Raw genomic sequence first — 21971 nt, forward strand, 5'->3', positions numbered from 1 at the left:
ATTTAAACAAAACCCAAACTATTTCTACATTCCTTTTTTTCAATACTACTCACTCTTTTTCCCCCCCCTGTACCCACCCTTGTGGTCCAGCACAGCACAGCTGTCCTTTTTCCCTCTAATTTTTCTCTTGTCAGATTTCAACCTATAATTAGCAGAAAGGACATTGGTGACTCCTCACAAATGTGAGTGTGTGCCTGTGTAGCCAGAACTAATGGCTCTAATCCCTTTCCTCTTGGCCATCGAAGGACTGACAGGTTCACATGTACACACTCAATGTGGCTTCTTTTCTCAACCTCACATGCTTAAAGGGAAAACCACACCATGCAGCCTTGAGCCGATTACTGTTTGCATGCACACACAACTTCAGGGTATAGTTGAAAAAGAATAAAATGCAAAAGATAATGACTAAGACTCCAAAAACACTTGTACTCTTGTACCCTTGTACTTTATACTTTATCCTGGTTTTATACATTATATAAATATAAATAGTGCTCTAAAGGTAATTTGTTAAGTAACACCAACACTACTGAAATAACTACTAAATACACAGTAAAGACTGAATAATTATATAACAAAAAAAGCCACCCAGCTTGTGAATGACAATTTATTTCTGAAATTCTAGCATAGCAATGGGCCAGTTTAAATACCAACACCTAAGTCAGCGTGCAAAATTCAACAAATGCAGCAAGCATTTTATAAGCAGCAACATTTCCGCTGAAACCTGATATTTATCCCTATGTAAACCATGGTGGTTTATGATATTACAAAGTCATTCTTATTCCCCTTGTTTCTCACACTTCATTTGGGTATTACTCAGTGTTATGCCGGCTTTAGACAGTTCCCCACACTGTGTGCTTGGGTTGATCCTGAAGGTTTAAGCCTCAATAAAATTTTGCATTATTCCAAGCAGTTGTCATGGTCCACCATGAGTCATATGCATGCCTACTAGAAGGTCAGAGACTAATATACGTATTAGTTACCACAGGATTTTTTATTAATTAATTGATATTATTTACTAATTTATGCAAGCTTGGTTTGTTCATTATTTTGTACAAAACACTTTGGTCACATGACAATGCTGTGGTGAAGCTCATAGATAAAAAGAAAGATTAAAAATATCAGGCCTAGGATCCTTTGATTGACAAGTTCATATGGAGAAACCTTCACCTTGGCAACAAAAGTTTGGTTGCTAGGATAACATGGGCAGATGGATGGCTTGGCTGATTTTCCACAGTGATCGGCCGGCTTTGGGGGGTGGGATTACAGGACAGTCTTGATTCTCCCTGCACCATTGAGCAAGCCCAATGAAATGACTTGGCACTGAGAAAATGTATTAGATTCAGGGGACAAATAATTAAATGACGTGAGCCGCTGGATAAGAGAAAAGGTTGCCCCACAAATATAGCCAAGCCCTAAATAAATCGTTTGTGGTAGGGCAAGAACTTTGGGAATGATGGAATACGTCAAGTGAAGAGGTCCAGCATGCTGATTAATGTGATAGAGGGGTCTTTTAAGTTGACTCCAAAATAGAACATCAAACTCTGATCTTAAGCGGCAATCATTCCACCCTCTGCGAGAGAGGGTATAACGTGAACACTTCACACAGCTTTTATTTGTGTGTCACACATCGGAATCATAATGGCACAGGCCTAATCCTCTCAAAATACTTCTTCCCCGTTCTGGGTGGTAATGGAATGTGTTAACATAATTGTTATTGTTCTTCCAAAAGAATTAGTGAATCACAAATATCCTCGAAATTGTACATTTAAAAAAATATCATATTTATATAAATTTCGTTCTATTTCATAGAGAAAAGAAATGTGGAAATTCATTACAAAAATCTTTAAGCATATCTGGTGTATATTTCCTAAATATTTGCAAAAAGCCTAGTGCTTAATCTTAAAAAAGTCCCACTTTAGAAATCAAATCAAATGTGGAAACATTTTAATAAACAGCCCAATAAACAACCAGCTCTATTAGTTTACTTGAATAGACTGAACAGACTTCACTCTGAACATGGGCCTCTGCTGAAGCCTGTAAATATAAATATAAATGTCATTGGGGTGTTGCCGTGGGTAGTTCCCACCTCATAGCTCCAGGGACCCTATTGAGTCTTTGGCTTAAAGTCTGCATGGAGGTTTGCATGTTCTCTGGTATCCTCCCACATCCCAAAAACATACTGCTAAATAAATAGCGAATGCTGAATTGACCCTTGTGACAATGACTGTGCCAAAGTGTGTGTATGGTGCCCTGAAACCCAGGGTATATTCCTGCTTTGAACTCAGGTACAGTTTCCAGATCTACCATTGTGGGGAATGAAGAACAAAAAAGGAAATTAAATAAATGTCTGCAATAAAGAATAAAATGCAGCATTTATTAAATTATAATATGTTGTTATGGCTGTGATATCAACAATCTGCATTATTTGTAAACTCTACTGAAGCATGAAATGTTTTCTTTCTTTTTTTTAATCATGGCTTATCGGTATTTAAGTTGATTTAACATCAAATAATAAATAAGTACAGAATTTCACCAATTCTGCTTCCAGCAAATCTGCTCATACTGCAGTTTTGCCTCACAGCCAGCAGGCAACGGTAAATCACTCCTGAGAGCGACTGATGTGTATAGTGTGGAATCTTCATGTGATGTGATATCATGAAATGACTGCTGACCTGCATATTTAAAGAGAGGTCATACAGCCAGATTGTCATATGCAAAGCCTCCACCACCATAATCTGTTGAAACTGTAAGGATGTTCATTAAGAAAAAATGTAACCTTTCATCAGTTTTCTGCTGCTCACAGTATTTGCTCATGCACTCACTTGATTTCCCAGATAAAGGGGTGAAAATTAATGAACAAACGTGCAAAATAAGCCGTGCCCCTCTTCCAATATGCTTCCATGCAGTTCAACATGGATTTCCATTGTCTTACAAGCTTCATAACTGATAGCAAGAAATAAAAATATGCAGGGTTTTTAAGTGAGAGCAGGTGTGATCAGGTGTGAGCAGAACATTGCAAAATGTATTGAGTGACAAGGGGAGCTTAGAACAGCATGGAAAAAGAAAACATATCACAATTTATAAAAACACACTACGTGCTCAGTCTGGTCATTAAAATGTCACTGAGAAGACACATTTATGCTCCATTAGTTTAAAGTGGCCTTTTTTTCAGTATCACTGAAGTCATCAGTATTTAAAACATGTCCAATCTTAATATAATGAGCAAGTTGTTAAAGGTTGCTTCTGACATCCTTATTGTAGTAGATCATTGTAAATCAGTGTCCATGCTGTCAACAAACCAGGGAAAATTTACAACTGATAAGCTTCCTGCTCATACTGACTACTTACACCTGCCATTACCCCCTCATCACACGACCAAACCTTATGACTGGGTTATGATGACCACAGCTCAACACTCACCATAGCACTCATCACCACCGAGCAGTGGCTCACAGAGATCCATTCGTAAACAGCAAGGGTTAAATTAGAGATACTACATGTTTTACTGGATATCAAAGGACCTTAGAAATGTCACTATTTATGACATCAGAAGCAGAAGTCTTATTAAACTAGACAGCAGGAATCATATTTGAATGGTTTCTTTTAATATCTGCTTTATTAAACAAGTAGAAGAGAGTAAACCAGTTAAAGACTTGCTATAGTCTCATATCTTTCATCCCGCATCCCCCATGATCAGTCGGTAGGAAACATTTTCTGTGTTTGTCTGCTATACAGAAGTGCAAAATGCATTAATTAAACAGTGTCATCAGTTTGCTGCCATCCGAAATAAACATAATGACCTGGTGACACACGAGTGGTGTAAACTATCAGATACGTGGCAGCAGGACAGAGGGAAAGATATTAACTGATATTAGGTTACATTAGCCTGTTCTAAAACGAAGCAGTGGACACAAGCACGTAAGTGCCAATGCACTGACCTGGAAAGGATGGGAGTGGGTTGTTGGAGCACAGTTGGAGCTGGTCTATATTCCCTACATTTTTTCAGAGAACATGAAGGCCATGATCTTCTGTAATCTTATCTCTATGGTTTAGCTATTACTACAGCAATTAAAGAAATATCCATGTGACCACAGTGATATAGATACCATCGAGGTGTTCCACCTAATCACTAAAGAATTCAAAGTGGAAACATGGAGAGTTTTTTCCCTCACTGTCCACTTTATTAGAAACATCTTATATATAAGGTACCTGAACATTCGAGCAGCTATTGAATCAGCCAAACTTGTTGCAGCAGCACAATGCAAATAATCATACAGTGCTTATTGTTTACATTCAACATCACAATAAAGAAAATGTGCTATCTGAGTATTTCAGAAACTGACTGGGATCAAGAGTTTTTTTTTTTTAACATAGAATAGTCTGAAAAAACTATGTATGTATATGTCATGTTAATAATAGAGGTCAGATAAAATTGGCCAGATTGGTTTCAGCTGCCAGGAACGTTATAGTGACCCAACCATTCTTTACAACTGTTGTGTACAGAAAAGCATCTCAGCATACACAAAACATTGGATGGTCCACAAGTGTAGAAAACCACTTGACAAACAATTCTATGCTCAGGAATGCCTCAGATTCTTGTTCTCAGATTCTTGCTGAACCGAGTGGAATCTCTGTGTGGTATTCTACTGTTGCAGCACATTCACCTCAGAGTTTGATGTTGTGTGCATTTTAAGATGCTTTTTTTGCTTACCAGCGTAGTAATGTGTGCTTTATTGTAGTGTCTGGTTTAATAAACCAGTCTGGTTCATTAGGAAAAAAGTTTTAGACTCTTTCATCAACAAGTTGCTTCAGCTTGAAGACTCTCCAGGATGGTCTTTGTTTTTTGCACCATTCTGTGTAAACAAAGATTGTTGTGTGTTAATTCCCAGAAGATCAGTAGTTTCTGTACTCAAACCAGCTAATGTGAATAATAACTGAAGCTCTTTACCTATTTCTGAGTTCTAACCCTATTTGTTTATTAAACAACTGCATAAATGAGCATGTGTAGAGGTGTTTACCTTTAACTGCTCATTGAAATACACAGAAAATTACTTCTTGTCCATTATATGTTTCATGCTGTTTTAAAATAAATTGATTACATTAACTTGACTAAACCATTGAAAGAAATAATCTCACAGAACTACGGCTATACGCAAATGCTACTGTAAACTCCTTCTGATTTTATGCCCATTTTTGTTTTTGCCACAGAAACTTGTGAATCACCTATCAGACAAGATGATTTGTGCCATTTAATTTAGTTTTTTGTTTTTCTTATATTTCCATTTTTTCTATTTTCCTTTTTGCACTTGTTTCCTACAATCTGATCTGCATATAGATTTAACCATCTCAACAAAGCACAGACTTAACCTAATACATCCAATCACTGTCCAACTAATGAAGAGACATTTAACCCCCCCCCAGCACCCTACAGTGCACAGATTAAGTGTGTAAAAAAACAAGCTTGATTTATTAAGTACTAATTGCTAGTGTGAATGTCTTTGCTTGAGACAGGACCAAGTTAGTGACAGTCTCTGTTGAGTGTGAGCTTTTAGCGGCTGGTAGATTCATGGGACAAACTCCTGCTGGGCACAGAATATTTTTTAAAAGTTGCAAAGTTGTTGCCACCACTTGAAAAATGCCTCTCGTGTCCTCAGGGGGGTATTGTTTGGTTTTTCCACCTCCAACAGGCAGTGATTTATGAGAAGGGATCACTGGAGAGGGAACAAAAAGGGGAGAGACAGCAGCAGATCAAGATGGAAAGAGTATCGGAGTGGGGGAGTCAGACCAAAAATAACCCTGGCTTGGGTTCAGTCAGGGCTGCTCCCAGGTTGACAAGTAGAGGTGTGTTCCAGGGCCATCGCACAGACTGCATTACTAGGATTGCAGGCAACCGTGACCAAAAAAGCAAGCCATGCAGGACTATTTACAGAGCAGAAATTCGGCCACAGGCACACTCTGTCAGCTAATGATGGATCATGGAGAGGAAGTATAGAGGTGGTGATGGGGGGACTGCCTTATTGCAATACTGTGGAATTGAGGACAACATTTCACCATCCATGCACCTGGTTTTCCTTGTTCACTCCTGGACAAACAGCAGTCCATGAGTTTGTCATCTGTTCTGGTTGACAGCGCTCAAAAACACCTGCTGCCAGCTCAATCTTAGAATGGGCTCATGCCTACGCTCTTTTTAGCTAAATTTCTCACATAGTTTTCATATAAACCAGTTGTTTGTTATTTACATCCTTCTAGAATGCCACATGCCTAGAGGTGATCAGCAAACACCTGCCTCATGACTATACATGACACTTGCACGCCACATAGGGCAGAAATGGGGTAAGGTGGCTCAACAGCCATTATCATTGCATGCATAAATTCATGCATTTCCTTAGTAATACCGGGTTAACACTACAGAAATAATCAAGATGTAGAATACACTGTGCAATGTTAGTGATTTCTCTTCCTTGCAAATTTACACTTTATGGATTAATAATGGTGGTGAATGTAAAATTTCTAGACAAAAAACATTAATCAAAACTAATGTTCATGAAAAAAACAAGCATATGTTTATAAAATACATGACATGGTATTCTGGCCATACCAAGCCAATAATCATAAAAGATAAGATACTAGTCTCATTTCTGTTATACAGTACTACTAGTTTCCTTTTTCTCAAAACAGCTGCACTGGCGGTTGAGTGATGAACAGGAACTGACCAGGTTTGGAATAGCAGTAGTGACCCATGGGGCGAAAGACTGCAGATCTTTTTACACACTCTTACCCACCCCATCCAGTGATTTATATATCTGCTCAGAATTTACAACATGTGAAATCCTCTCAGTTAACAACACAGAGCAAGATACAGCAGGGGGTAAGCAGCACAATAGGATCTGGAATGAGGGGCCAGGACAGACTCAAACAAGTGTGAGAATGTGAGAGTAGATAAAATGGGGTCCAAAACTCTAGGGCCACTAGTCAAAATGTTTATTTTCTGAATGAATACAACAATTTCATGCCAAATTACACTATTGACAACCTTATTTACAACTTGACTGAGAAGTAAAAGTTTTAAAATATTTACATGAATTTAAGTGTTTCTTCGTATTTGGAATGTCCTACAGCCACAGCAAGTAAAATAAAAATTCCCAATGATCCATGTCAAAATCCATCAGTGTGTTGTATAAACACATGCTTCAGTAGATAAAATACGAATAATGAAAAATCTGAAATTTTAAAAAGAACTGCACAATATCACAAATTTACTTACATTTGAATATGGAATAATGTGCATATTGTGGGCTAAATAATGAGGATGTTGCATATTTTCTTCTATTCAATTCATTCATTTTATTTGTAGATAGTTTTTAACAATGAACATTGTTCCAAAGCAGCTTCACAGAGATAAAGAGGTTATAAATCTGTTTAAATTAATGTATTTTATACCTTAATTTTTTTAGTGCCTATAAGTTTGTTCCTTATAGTTTTGAGTTTATCTCCAATGAGAAAGCCATTATTTATTTCCAGTATTCAGTATGAAATAATTTCTGATTTTCAGTGTGGCCTCAGATTCTTTTTGGCCGCATTGTATATCTTTAACAGTGAAAACATGGAGTGTGTTTGTTTTTGACTCAATTGAGTTATATACCTGCAACTAAATGCAAATTGTTGCATTTCTAATGATGAGAGGTAACACCACCCAGATTGGTTTCTTTTTTTAAATGCATCAATAGTGTGAAAGTCGTAAAGTTTTCTGACCTTCATAAAACTTTATGGATGAGGCCATTTTTTTCAAAGCCACAAATTGACACTGAATCCCTGGTGAGTTGAAGTCTTAGTCCACATGGAGCAATACATCAACAAGCACTATATGATTTCACTATATATGTTAGAGCAGGATGATAGTGTGAGTGTCTGTAAAATTCTAGTCTTGCATAATGCTCAAAGGTTTATTTAAATATGTATTTAAGGAAGCATTATAAAAACATTCCTGTATCTGGTGTTTGAGTTGCATACTTGGTGGTTGGTGGTTATAAGGTTTTTACTGTGAGATATATGTTTGATTAAGACTTGTGTCATCATGGACGTGTGCTCAATGTGGTGTTCTCATCTGAGAAACATTTATCTTTCTATGCTCTTGAAATAAAAGGGCCACTTGTTAGAGGTTAAGAGTATTTATAACAAAAAGCATTCCACTGCATTCCATGTATTTGTTGGATTACATTTGATTCGAATTGATTAACTTTAAAGTAGTCCTGAAGTAGTAGAGCATTAAAAAGTTGGGACTCAGGTAATTTGGGAAGTGCAACCTTTTCAGCATCAGCTTTTCATTCATCAAACAAAATGACATGCAAGGAAAATGATCATTTTGGTAAAAATAACAGGTAAACAAACTCCCTTCTCTGAATGCCATCAACCCATCATAAAGAGTGAATCTTGGGTGGTGATAAAGTTGCATTCACGGGAAGGGTGAAAGGAGGTCTAGTGGGAAAACAAGAGTGGAAATGTCATAAATCAGCTGGATTTTAGAATCTGATGACAAACCTAATTCCTGTCTGAAAAGAGCCAAGCCATCCCGCCTGACTGTCATCGAAGCCGGCCTATAAACATTGCAGCTGTCAACCAAGCTCGCAAGGCGCGCGAAGGACATGCCATCGTATGCTTGCAAGCTTTTTCCCTGGGCCTATTCTGGAATGGCAGGACTGGCAAATTCCACTTTGCATTTTGTCACATTCAAGCTTCATACCTCCCTACATCCAAACTGTGTCTGACCATCTGCTGAAGGGCACTACTCCTGTAAAATCACTTTATCCTCCTATTACTTCTAAAACAGGTTGTGAAAACTTAATATGGAAATATGGGTGCGGGTAGGGTTCTGGGCAGAGGCTAGAGTGGCATAGATAGGAGTGCTAAATGTTGCCACTGCGAAAGGTGAGTAGAGAAGCTTTAGAGTCCATTTTCCACTCAACAAACATTCTCTACCCATGCCAAACACACACACATATACACACACACACACACACACACACACACACACACACACACACACACACACTCGCTGACTGAGGTTATGTTGAGACAGAGCTACCTGTGTGTGCTCTCAGACCTACACTACTCTGGCAAGTCATAAACCTAGTCAACTGCACTTGACCAAAGACTAATAAGTACTGTGCTGACCTGAGGTCAACTCAGTTAAACTGTAAATGCATGTAGCTGGTTGAACAGCTACATTTATTCACAAACTGTAATTAAACATATATATTCAAAATCAAAATGTTACAACGTATATTTGCAAAATGTAGCTGAATTGTGATTATAAACTGTGTCAGCTAAAACACTAATGGTTGAAATGAAGGCATCCATATGGTTTCCTAACCCAGACCTAAGATTTAACAGAGGAACACCCCCAGCACCATTTAGCCCACTAAACAGATGTAGCATAGAGTCACAACTAATTGCATCCTTCTACAACATATAGTGAGGCATAAATGTTATGAAGATTTATTAACAGGAATAAATTTGTACCAAACTCCTAAACCGGGGGCTTCCTTTTTGGTAGCCCTTTAGCCTCGTCATTGGGCGTCACACATCATAAATAAGTGGGAGAATGTCACAGGGTCTGCTTCCTGCCTAATTAAATAAATGTGTGCTATGTGATTCTGTGAATACCCAGTGTTGTGTGACTACCATATGCAAGACAAACACGCACACACACCAGTGCTCACAAATACAAAACATAACTCCATTTTCATTTTGTGAGGGTTGAACATGATAATGTGTTGATATATTCACCTGTAAAACCAACTTTGAGTTAGAAAATCTAACTACATTTCCTATACATACTGTACAGTCTTTCAGATTCAGAATCACATTATTTCCCAAAATTAAATAATTATTTTACATGGATTCAACTCATTTTTTTAGTTTCATTATTTCCTTGTTTGATGCATGCATGTGCTTACCCCTTATAAGTGTCTCTCTTTACATCCAGATGCTGCTATAACAGTAGATTGCCACTGAAATGAAATTTGGCTGTTGAGCAATTAAAACTAGGTTTCCGCTCAATCTTGTCAAAAAATGTTATTTTCAAAATCATATACCATCAATTAAATTGACCACAAAACTCATAAACCCATATTTAAATCACAATAGAACATGGAAAACATGTCAAATGTTTCAACTAATGAAATGTACTATAAAAAAAAAATTACTGTAATTTTTCATTTATTGGTGGCAACACCTCTAAAAGAACTAATGAATCTAATTATATAGATTATTGTAACCCAGCCATTAGGGTTGCACAAGCCAGTGCACTCTTAGTGCCATCCCAAAGCCTGGATAAATGGGGAGGGATGCGTTAGGAAAAGCATCTAGCGTAGAACGTGCCAAATGAAAGATAAATTCATACCAGATCGGTCGAGGCCCGGGTTACCAACGACCACAACAGGTATTGTTAGCCAACCAGGTACCGGTGGAAATTGGGCTACTGCTGGCCGAAGGAGAAGAAGGAGAGGAGGAAGACATCTACAGAGACAGCGGGAAAAGAAGAAGTGTAGGCGAGTGGAGGTCAGGGTTTGTACTTTAAATGTTGGTACTATGACTGGTAAAGGGAGAGAGGTAGCTGATATGTATGAGGAGGTCAGGTGTGTCAGAGAAGTATGTGAGAGTGTGACAGCAGTGAAGTGTGCAGTAGGAACGACAGACTGGTTTAAGGTGGAGGTTGGACTGCATGAAGGATTGGCTCTGAGCCCTTTCCTGATTGCAGTGGTGATGGACAGGTTGACGGACGAGGTCAGACAGGAGGCTCTGTGGACTATGATGTTTGCGGATGATATTGTAATTTGTGGTGAGAGTAGGTAGCAAGTTGAGAAAAACCTGGAGAGGTGGAGGTAAATGCTGGAAAGAAGAGGAATAAAAGTGAATAGGATTAAGACAGAGCACATATGTGTGAATGAGAGGGAGGGCAGTGGAGTGGTGCGGCTGCAGGGAGAAGAGGTGGTGAAGGTGGAGGAGTTTAGGTACCTGGGGGCAACAGTGCAAAGTGATGGAGAGTGTGTTAGAGAAGTGAAGAAAAGACTGCAGGCAGGGTGGAGTGGGTGGCAGGAGTGATTGTGATAGTAGAGTATCTGCAAGAATGAAAGGAAAAGTTTATAGGACTGTGGTGAGACCTGCGATGTATGGTTTAGAGACAGTGGCATTGAGTAAAAGACAGGAGGTGGAGCTGGAGGTAGCAGAGCTGAAGATGTTGAGGTTTTTGTTGGGAGTGACGACGATGGACAGGATTAGAAACGAGTTCATTAGAGGGACAGAGTATGTAGGACAAAGTGAGAGAGACGCGATTGAGATGGTTTGGACATGTGCAATGGAGGGACATAGGTTATATCGGTAGAAGAATGCTGAAGATGGAGCCACCAGAAAGGAGGAAAAGAGGAAGGCCAAGGAGGAGGTTTATGGATGTGGTGAGGGAAGACATGCAGGTAGTTGGGTTGAAAGAGGCAGATGTAGAGGACAGAGGGGTATGAAGACAGCTGATCTGCTGTAGCGACCCCTAATGGGAGAAGACAAAAGAAAAAGAAGAAGATTGTGAATCTAAATTAAATGTAATTAATCTTATTATATATATATATATATATATATATATATATATATATATATATATATATATATATATATATATATATATAGTTTTTCAATTGGTTAATTACCAACATGATTGACTATAAAAAGAGTATCTTAGACCCATGACAGTTGAGCAGCTAATCCTTTATCAGACACAAATTAGACAACATTCCTCTCTCAATACTCAAGTAAATAGTTTACTTAGTTTCTTAGTTCTCAGACATATACACTGTTGTATATGTATAAACCATCAAATTAAAAATTACCTTATTTTTCCCTTAGAATCGTAGATTTCCTTATTTTAAATTAAGGCTGTCAAAATTACTGCGTTAATAACAGGTTAACGCAAATCAATTTCAACGGCATAGATTTGTTTAAATGTGATTATGCAGCATGCATTTCTGATTGACCATTTGTAATAAAAACATAAATAAATAAATATAAAAGAGCCGAAATTAAAACATGTTTATTCATGACGTCCTTTCTTTACTCAGATTTAAAAAAACATAATAAACTTCCCCCCCAAAAATAAAAAATAAATAATAATAATAATAATAATAATAATAATAATAGTAATAATAATAATAATAATAATAATAAATATAGCTGCAAGCAGCAATTAGCGGGGTTCAAGCAACTGAGGTACTGAAGGTCATAAGGAAAAAGACATTAGTAACATGCCCACCAAGTTTCGTTCTAATACGCCTCTGGTAAAGTTGTCTAACAGGTGCTCACATGTAATTGGCAGATAGCGGCTATGTTTTTAGAGATACGCAAATATCCTAATAAAACCTTCTGGCACATTGGACAGAGACATGACATGCTAAGTTGCAGGTCAATCAGACAAACGGTTGCTTAGTTATAGTAATGTTTTGTTTTTTCCTTGTTTAGCACCACCGAATGGCAAAGCTATGCCATTTTCTTTTTACCAAAGATTGACCACATACCAAGTTCCATGAAAATATCTCATTCCGTTCATGAGTTATAGCCATTTTCGTAAAAGTGGCCCTGCCTACTTCGAATGTTTTGGCATGCCTTTCCAAACTCACAGACATAATAAATATATGTATAGAAAGCTTGAAACGCCTACTTTTAAATAAACCAATTCACATAGAACTCAGTTTTCTCCAGTATCACCTCATCATCTGGAAACATAGCAAAAGTTCCATTTGGTGTCCTGATGATTTACAGTACATTATTTAAAACACAATAATTACTTTACAACATTTACAAGAATATTTTGTCTATGGTCATGTTTATTAACTTGAAAAGCATTAATTGAAGGTACATTTAAAAGAGATCAAAACGTGATTACATATTTTAATCGAATGACAACCCTAGTTTAAACATTTGACAGGTTTTTTTGTGTTCTACTGTGAATAAAAAATGGGTTTATAAGATTTCCAAATCAAATGTAAAATTATTTTTCACCAAAAGTGTTGCCTATCAAAGGAGAAACAGTCATGAAAATGAAGCATTTATAATTTTATTATGATCTAATTACAGTTCAAGATTGCTAGGTGGAAAAGTGAGAGACTATTTTCTCAATAGTCAAGACCTGAAAATGGCCCCAAAACACTGAGCCCTGAACTCACATGACAGGCTTGAAACTTATCAGTCAACATCTTTTCCCCCTAATCATAACAGTAAATGTGTCTCTTGCAATGCAGCCACGTGGCAAATTCTCCTGCAGTGGCAAAGAAAGCACAGGCAAGGGCTGAACAAATGGCTGCCATTGTCCTTGCTTTCTCCTTTGGGCTGCTTCCAGTCTCATTTTCAGGATAGTGATCACAGTAATAGCCTGTAATCACTTTTTAGTGGATTAGGGCAGAGGCACAGCATTGATGTGGCTTTTACTTTTGTTACAGAGCCGGAGCTGAGCATGGGCTGGACAGTAAAATACTCTTTTCTACATTTTGAAACTAAATCCATTGATTTGTTTACTACCTATTCACTCCCCACACCCACAATTAATTTACTGATTCACTTCCCTGCTTGTTTCCCTTTTGGGAATTGTGGTAACAACAGGCTAAGAAGGTTAGCCAAGACATCTCTACTCCCAGTCACAAATTCCAGCTCCTCACAGAGGATCTGCAGATTTCCTAAGCCAACTGTGACACATAATGTCTCCAGCAGGTCCAGGGGCTGGCCAGGTGTATCTGTCCAACAGAACAGACACGATACAGTTCTAGTAGGACCTGAATGAATACACCTTTTTAAGATATATAAAAAATTTTATCCTGTCAAAGAAAAGAATCAAACATTGTACGCTTTTTCTTTCTGTCCTTCCCCATAGGAGATTGTGAGACTGATGCAGTTGAGGTTCATTTTGAATGAAATGCCAGGCAAACAAATCTATCAAAACACAAATAAGGTCATAATGAAAGGAAAAAAAAGATAACTAGGGCTTATACATGAAAACACCAGCAAAAACAAAAATTAGGGCAGGTGAGATACAAAGAAGTTAACCTGGGGTTATACATATGTATAATGTTTGTTCCTCACCTGACCTAATTTCTGTTTTGATGGATTTGTTTGCCTGGTGTAGACAAAAAATAAATACTTTTACCACTTTGTAGCATTTCCTTTTCATTTAACAACATTCCAAAAAAGGTCTAGGAATTGAGTAGACTGGTTGCTGGAGTTTTGGGAAATGTACCACTTGTATATGATACAGGATTCTAGTTGCTTAACTGTCCTCTGTCTTTTCTGTCCAATTTCTTGCTTCAATATGCACCAGATGTTTTCAATTGGTGACAGGTCTGGACTGCAGGCAGGCTAGTTTAGCACCCAGACTCTTCTACTACGAAGCCATGCTGTTGTAATACAAGGTGGTTTCAAAATGTTTTGAGACTAATGGTGATATCCAGTGCTATTCTGTCCAGGTGCATTACCACATTTGCGATTTCATCATAGACAGCAAGTTAGGACAAAGAGCACTAGAGAACAAAGAGCATCCTATTGTCTAGAATAGAATAGTCCACTAAAGGTGGTAAAGCATTCTCACATTTAGCTCCTAAACTTTGAAACAGTCTTCCTGACAGTGGTTAGGGCTTAGACACACTCTCACAGTTTAAGTGCAGATTAAAAACTTAAAATTATCTTTTTAGCAAGGCCTACACATAACACATATCACATATCATAACCTGGTGCTCCAAGCATGAAGATTGTGGACCTTTGAAGAAGTAGATGCCAACTCTGCAAACATCCCGAACTTCATGTAGAGTTTGAACATTGGACGTCTTTGAGTGTTTAAAGGCTCCAGCATGGAGAAGCTGGTGTTGATAATCTCAGATTTTGAGCTATTTTATGAGTTGCTCAGTACCTCCTGGTTCCATAACCTCAAATGACTGTATAAGACTCTAGAAAGTACATTACTCACAATCTTACTTCCAGTGCTCATGTTATTTCTCACTCTCCAGTGTTCTGTATTGTTTTGAAGATTTATAATCACACTCTTGATATCACTCAAATAAGGATGGGTTTCCTTTTTGAGTCTGGTTCCTCTCAAGGTTTCTTCCTCATAACATCTAAGGGAGTTTTTCCTTGCCACAGTCGCCATGGCTGCTCATCAGGGATTAATACACATTGCTTACCTTAACTCTTAAACTCTGTAAAGCTGCTTTGAAAAAATGTCTGTGGTGAAAAGGCCCAGTTGGCTCAGCTTCTCAATCCAGTGCTAAGGGATGATTGTGTTGAATGCTGAACTGAAGTATATGAACAGCATTCATACGTACGTGTCCTTGTTGTCCAGGTGGGTGAGGGCCAGATGGAGGGTCGTGGAGATGGCAATGGTTTGGACTATACGCAAACCGCATAGAGTCCAGTGAGGGTGGAAGCTGGGACTTGATGTGCCTCATGACAAGCCTCTTGAAGCACTTCATCACAATGGGTTTGAGTGCAACGAGACGACAGTCATTGAGGCAGGAGACTGTAGACTTCTTTGGCACGAGGACGATGGTCGTTGTCTTGTCAATAACGTTGCTGCTCACGGAGATGTTGAAGATGTTGGTGAAGACATCCGTTAGCTATACTGCACATTTGTCTGGTCAAGTCTGCAGTAACACTAACTCTAGGGTTTTCCTAAATTTAGCTGTGGATAGACAGAGCACCTTGTCACAGGGGTGGTCTTCCTTGCCTCCATGTTGTTCTACACCTTAAACCATGGATAGAAATCTTTCAAAGAACTCAACACCTAAAAATTCTTTATTGAATGGCATGTTGCTGCAAAATGCTGTTGTAGCCATGTTGGGTAAGTGTGCCTTCAATTTTGAATAAATAACCAACAGTGTCACCAGCCAAGCACCCCACACCATCACACCAACTCCTTCATTCTTCAAAGTGGGAACCACAAGGACACAGCAGTTAGAACCAAAAATCTCAAATTTAAAGCCTTCAACTGATCTTATGTCCATTCGTTGTGTTTCTTGGCCCAAGCAAGTCTCTTCTGCTTGTTGTTCTTCCGAAGGTATGGTTTCTTTGCCGCAATTTGACCTTGATGGTCGTCTCCGACCCCCCTGAACAGTGGATTTTGAAATACATCTGCCATGTGAACTCCAAAATGTTTTTGAGGTTGGTAATTCTAATAAACTTATCCTCTGCTTTAGAGGTAGCTCTTGGTCTTCCTTTCCTTATATCGTCATCATAAGAGTCTGTTTCTTCATAGCGTTTAATTGTTTTGGCGTCTACACTTGGGGATACATTCAAAGTTCTTAGGATTTCCCTTTTGACTGACTTTAAAAAGTAGTCAACTTTCTTTCAATGTAATGATGAACTGTCTTTTCTTTTTACTTAACTGAGTGATTCTTGCCATAATATGTATTTGAAAAGTAGTTTTAGTAGCAAAAATATTCACTCTGTCATCACCTATTACTTTGCACATGACAAGTGATGATCTTTTACTGATGGTCATGAAAAAGGCAAGTAATGTCCCAAATTAACTTTTGACAAGGCACATATGAGAATTCCAGATGACTACTCCATAAAATTGATGAGAGAATGGCATGAGTGTCCCAAGCTGTCAGAGAGAGAGAGAGAGAGAGAGAGAGAGAGAGAGAGAGAGAGAGAGAGAGAGAGAGAGAGAGGGTGAGAAAGAGAGAGAGAGAGAGAGAGAGAGAGAGAGAGAGAGAGAGACTCTCCTGTCTCTTGAGTCCAAAATGCGTGGCACTGTTCTCAATGTATTTTTCTGGCCCTAATTAAAAGTCACGGTACATCCGTAATGAATTAAAGCTTTACTCACTACCCTATTTATAAAATTATACAATTAATAGTAATAATACATAAATAAAAAGGAACAACTGGTTTCGCAAAATGTAGTTGAGTAAAATGTAAAAAAAAAAAAAAGATATTTTACTTTAAAATGTAATGAAGTTAAAGTAAAAGTCTCCCCAAACGGAAATACTTAAGTAAAGTAAAGATACACAAAAAGCTACTTAAGTACAGTAACAAATAACTTTTACTTGGTTATAAAATTACATTTGCTGTCCACCATTTATAATTCCATAAGCATTCTCGTAATATATATTCAATCATATATTTGATCTCTTAGGTATTAATGTACAATGTTGAAAATAATAAAAAGAAAGAAACAACACTAAGGGAGAAGTTGTGTGCAAATTTTTGACTGGTACTATACTGTGCATTGAGCCAATCTACCAGCCTGATTCCTTCCACACTTGCTTTCCATTCTCAGAAAATAGGACTTGAATGTGTTGCATGTAGCTGGTTGTATCCTTTATTGTTACCACTAAAAGCTGATTTCTTTGCAAAGTCAAAGCTTCTAACTGAGTCCAAGCTTGTCGCCAGGGAGTCCAGGATCTAGCCAGTGGATAGTGTTATGAACAGCAAGGGAATGAAGTTCAGCAGGCCTGTTTCAGCAGAAGAGCTTTCACTGAGCCTGTTACCATGAATTAGAGCTGTGCTGATAATGCTATGTGGCTATTTTTTATTAAAAGTAATCAGTCAGTACAGTATTTAACCACAGGGCTTTTTGGAAATGCTGCCATGGAATTTCCATAAAAGCAGTGTGAGTGTTTGGCTTTGATTGTTCAGGTCCAGGTGAAGGCCATGAAGGAATGCAGCGCCTGTTCTACAAACTTGCATTCAGACACGCACCCTTCGCATATCTACAGGTCTCTATACATAGCATGACAAAAAAATTTAATAGCACTGGTACAGTCCTCCATGTTAGCCCCAACCTAACGGACACAGTCTTAAGCCAGCATTCATAATAACATTTTATGTGACAAGCATTATAAAGGTGATTTATCATATACATGTGTGTTGGTAGAATATTTCCCAGAATATTTAACTGTTGAAAAGAGTGGGGGCTTGTGGTGCTCTGGATTAGCTCTGCATTATAAGGCAACTTGAATGATGGCTGTTCATCGTCCATCTATTGAGCGTTAAACAAACTTCCTGTGAAAATAACGAGCGTATCGGATGGGGTAGCAGAATATGAATGCCAAGGCTTAGTCAAGGACAGAGGAGGCCCACTCTCTACACAATAAAGAGAAAGCATGCCTCTGGCAATGGGCAGTTTATACTAGCCTACATTATTTATGGCTAAGGGATCTGCTTTATTGTTGCCATGCTGTTGACAATTTCTGTTAGTCAAAAATGTAACCTTGCTGGATATGAGTGTGCACAGTAAATAGTTCAGCTTCACAGCACATAACACCCAAGGGCCAGACAGTTAACCAAAATATATAAGACTATAACATTTTCACTGTTGAAATAACTTAGCAGACAATTATTAATGCAGAGCATTGTAAACTGTAGCTGGAACAGAAGGTTCATATTCCTTATTTTGTTTTAAAAAATCAAAAACATGGTTTCTTGTTGATGGCTTTTTACCCTAAAACAATCTTTGACCCAAGAATAGTCAGTAATTAATTAATTCATATTTACAGAGACTACTTAAGCATTTATGTAGACAAATATTAAAGGTATAATTATAGATGCATGTATTCCAAATGTGCTTGTTGTAGTTTTATGTAAGCAAAATCTCAGTTGCAAATGATTTGTATATTATTTCTTAATATAAAGGGTCATTTAGGTTATGACCATATTGTGACGAATAAATACTATTTACTAAATACTGCCAGATTATGGTCTCCTGCTAAATAAACATGTTAAAATAATACATAGCAGTTATCCTTTATTCGAAGCAATGTTAAAAGTTCTTGTACTTGTTCAAGTAGCTGTAAAAGACATTTACCTCCCTGCATTAGAGTCCAACCAACCTAACAGACAACTCTACCACATCTGTGCACCATTCACCCCCCAACTCCATAGACCCCTCTGAAGACCAACTCTCCCCCTATTGTGGTTTCATAAGGTCAGGAGGCAGTCTGAGACATTACTGCCAGGACTCAGCCGCTTCATACCAGAACCCACAATTCACACCACAGCTCCACTGTTCTTGCATTCTCATATGTCCCATCTTTTGTATAAAAAAAAACTGACTGATCCAGTGTTCAGTTTATCAGCAGGGTCTCTCACATGATCTGCAAAATCTCTCTGGGTCGGACTTCTCTCATTAGAGGAGGAAGTGTCTCTGCAGGACTCCTCTGTACTCAGCAGGGTCTGATCTAAAAGAGACAGAGGTCTAAGCCAGAGCTGAACACTTTCCGTCTGTTTTTATCACTTTATCAAAGTCACTATGCTCAAGGGAATTACTATTGCAAACATCTTTTCCCCTCTCTCTAATACTTTTATCCACACTGTACTTTTCAACTTTTTCAAATAGGATCAATAATAAGTTTCTTTTGAGGCTCTATTACACATCAGTGCAGATTTGTTTATACATGAATCTACAGTTTAAGTCAAAATGTTTTCGCTCATGATCTGAACTTTTTCTTTATTTGGTGGAAGACATTATTTCAACGTCTGTTCTCTATATTGCTTTTGTTCTCTCTTTCATGGCAAAAACAAATAGTATAGAGAGAAAAGCATGGCATTATTTTGTCTCACCAAACTGAATGTGGGTGGGATTTCAGTTTAATACGGCCCCAAAAAATGCATGTGAATGTACATTATGTACTGACATCATACCAATTTGATCATGCTAGATAATAAGATAAAAGCACCAGATTCAGATGAGGTCTGATTTTTGTCTGTATGAATTAAGAGGAGATTTGTAAAAGCGATAATATACCTGTAACGTCTATTTTTATTGCATTTTCTGGCACATCATCATAAATATAATACTATAATACAAACTAGTAAATTCATGGAAAAAAATTCTAAAATTAATCCAAGAGGGCAACAGTTGAACCATGAAATCTATTTAAAGCTATAGTTCCATATATTAATCATATCCTGATACATCCTCTGAGCCACAACAATGCTGTTCACATACTACATGATGTGGTTATGGTTTAGTGTTTCTTCTGTGTGTCTGTACAGGCACATCTTCATCACGATAGTAAAGTTGCTCATGGGGCTCACTTGATTGCCAATGTGACTTCAGAGAATTTCATTATACAAATAAATGTGAATGATTATTGGAAAATAATGTCCAGATTTGGTGGAAATATTCCAAATTATGAAATCATGCACTCAACTAAATATCCAATCAATATTAGAGCAGAGTTTAGGAAACAGGTGTTTCTAATACATAGGGATGTCTTCATGGTCCACTACCCAGTCAGATGATTCAGACCTGATATTCCAGGGGTGAAACTGAGCACCAATGTTAGATTGATTGGAGAGGGACTGAGAGAGAGAGAGAGAGAGAGAGAGAGAGAGAGAGAGAGAGAGAGAGAGAGAGAGAGAGAGAGAGAGAGAGAGATGAATAGAAAGAGTAATTGAAAGCAAGGATAAAAAATAAAAAAAAATATTTCTGAAGACATCCATGTAATAGATGCTGATTGTGCTTCTAAATCACTGGATTCGGTGCCTGGATAATAAGACGTATAACCAAGGCAAAAAGACTGACCATAAATATGTACCATTACTGTATGAAAAGCAGACATTATAAATTGTGTAATGAAAAAACGATTTCATTTCCAACCAAACCAGTAAGTCACTCTCTTAGACCTGGTGGTATGTTAATGTCTCTCATACACAACAAAGGCAAATGTAACATGTACAGGAGATTTTATTATTAAGCAAACAGCAGCATTAAACTATTATTATTTTTGTTTGTTTATTTATTTTTTAATAATATTCATTTTCATATCCTCATGAACTTTGTCTGTCTCATGCATGTGGCAACAGTAGAGACATATGTTTAAAGGAGATACAGATTTACATTTACTGTCCAGTCCAAAAGATCAAATTCTTAGTCATATTGTTGGAGAAGTTTGGGGGAAAAAAATTGATCTTCCAACAGTTGTAAAATTGGCTATTACAGGATTTTAAAATGTCAGAACAAACATTTTTTTGTGTATTTGAAGATCTAACAAATTTCATTTTAAAATGTTGAAAAAAATAGATTTTGGTAACAAGCTTATGACTGACTATTTACATTTCCTGACTGTATGGGAAGCAAATGATTATCCCTTTTTTCATGTTTTTTTTGCAATTTTGCAATCAGTTGAAAGAATAAATCTTACACAGGTTGCTGAATAATGTATGTTGTAGAAATTGAATTGCATTGCTGAGGTTTTGTGCTTGGCACTTATAATTACTGCACATTTGTTTTGTTACATAGCACTTAAACACTTAAATACTTTACACTTCTACATCACTCCAAAACATACATTTATTACTCTGGTTTTCTATGTTTCCCACACATCAACTTTAAAGCTTAGTGTCTAAAAAGGTGATACACTCCAAATGTAGTTGAGTATTCTCTAACATAATAGGCAAGAACAGATTAACCAAAAGTAACAGTCTTTTTCCTGCCCATCAGTGTCCTTCAAATTTCCCACCTTTTTAGGTGAATAATATTCACTAAAACACTGCATAGGTTTTCCATTTCTCTGAAATTACTTTGTTGTGAAGCAGATTGATCTGCTTTTATTGTTTACCAAAAACAACACCTGGGTCAGCTTTGCATGTCCATTGTTCAGGTAAAGGATGTGTGTGATAAGAAATGATTCGATTTGTCATTATTGCAACAAATCTCACTAGAATCCTTCAAGAGCACCCTCATGACAAAGACTTCTTTTGCTTCAATACTCCACTGGCTTGAGATTGGAAAGTACATAAGGCAGGTTTATATGCTCTTATATGTAATTGCTTATTTTTTTGGCATGTATCAAAGAAAAATGACATAAATAACACATTTATGTTGTCCATGTACATCTAATTAGTGATTTAATGATAGTCCCTTTTTAAAAGGATTCAAGATTTGCTCTGTACTTTTGTCCATCAGCAACATCTGAAATACACACCAACAATCTGCTTTT

This window comes from Silurus meridionalis, chromosome 3 (assembly GCF_014805685.1).
Source record: "Silurus meridionalis isolate SWU-2019-XX chromosome 3, ASM1480568v1, whole genome shotgun sequence".
In the NCBI taxonomy this organism is placed as follows: domain Eukaryota; kingdom Metazoa; phylum Chordata; class Actinopteri; order Siluriformes; family Siluridae; genus Silurus; species Silurus meridionalis.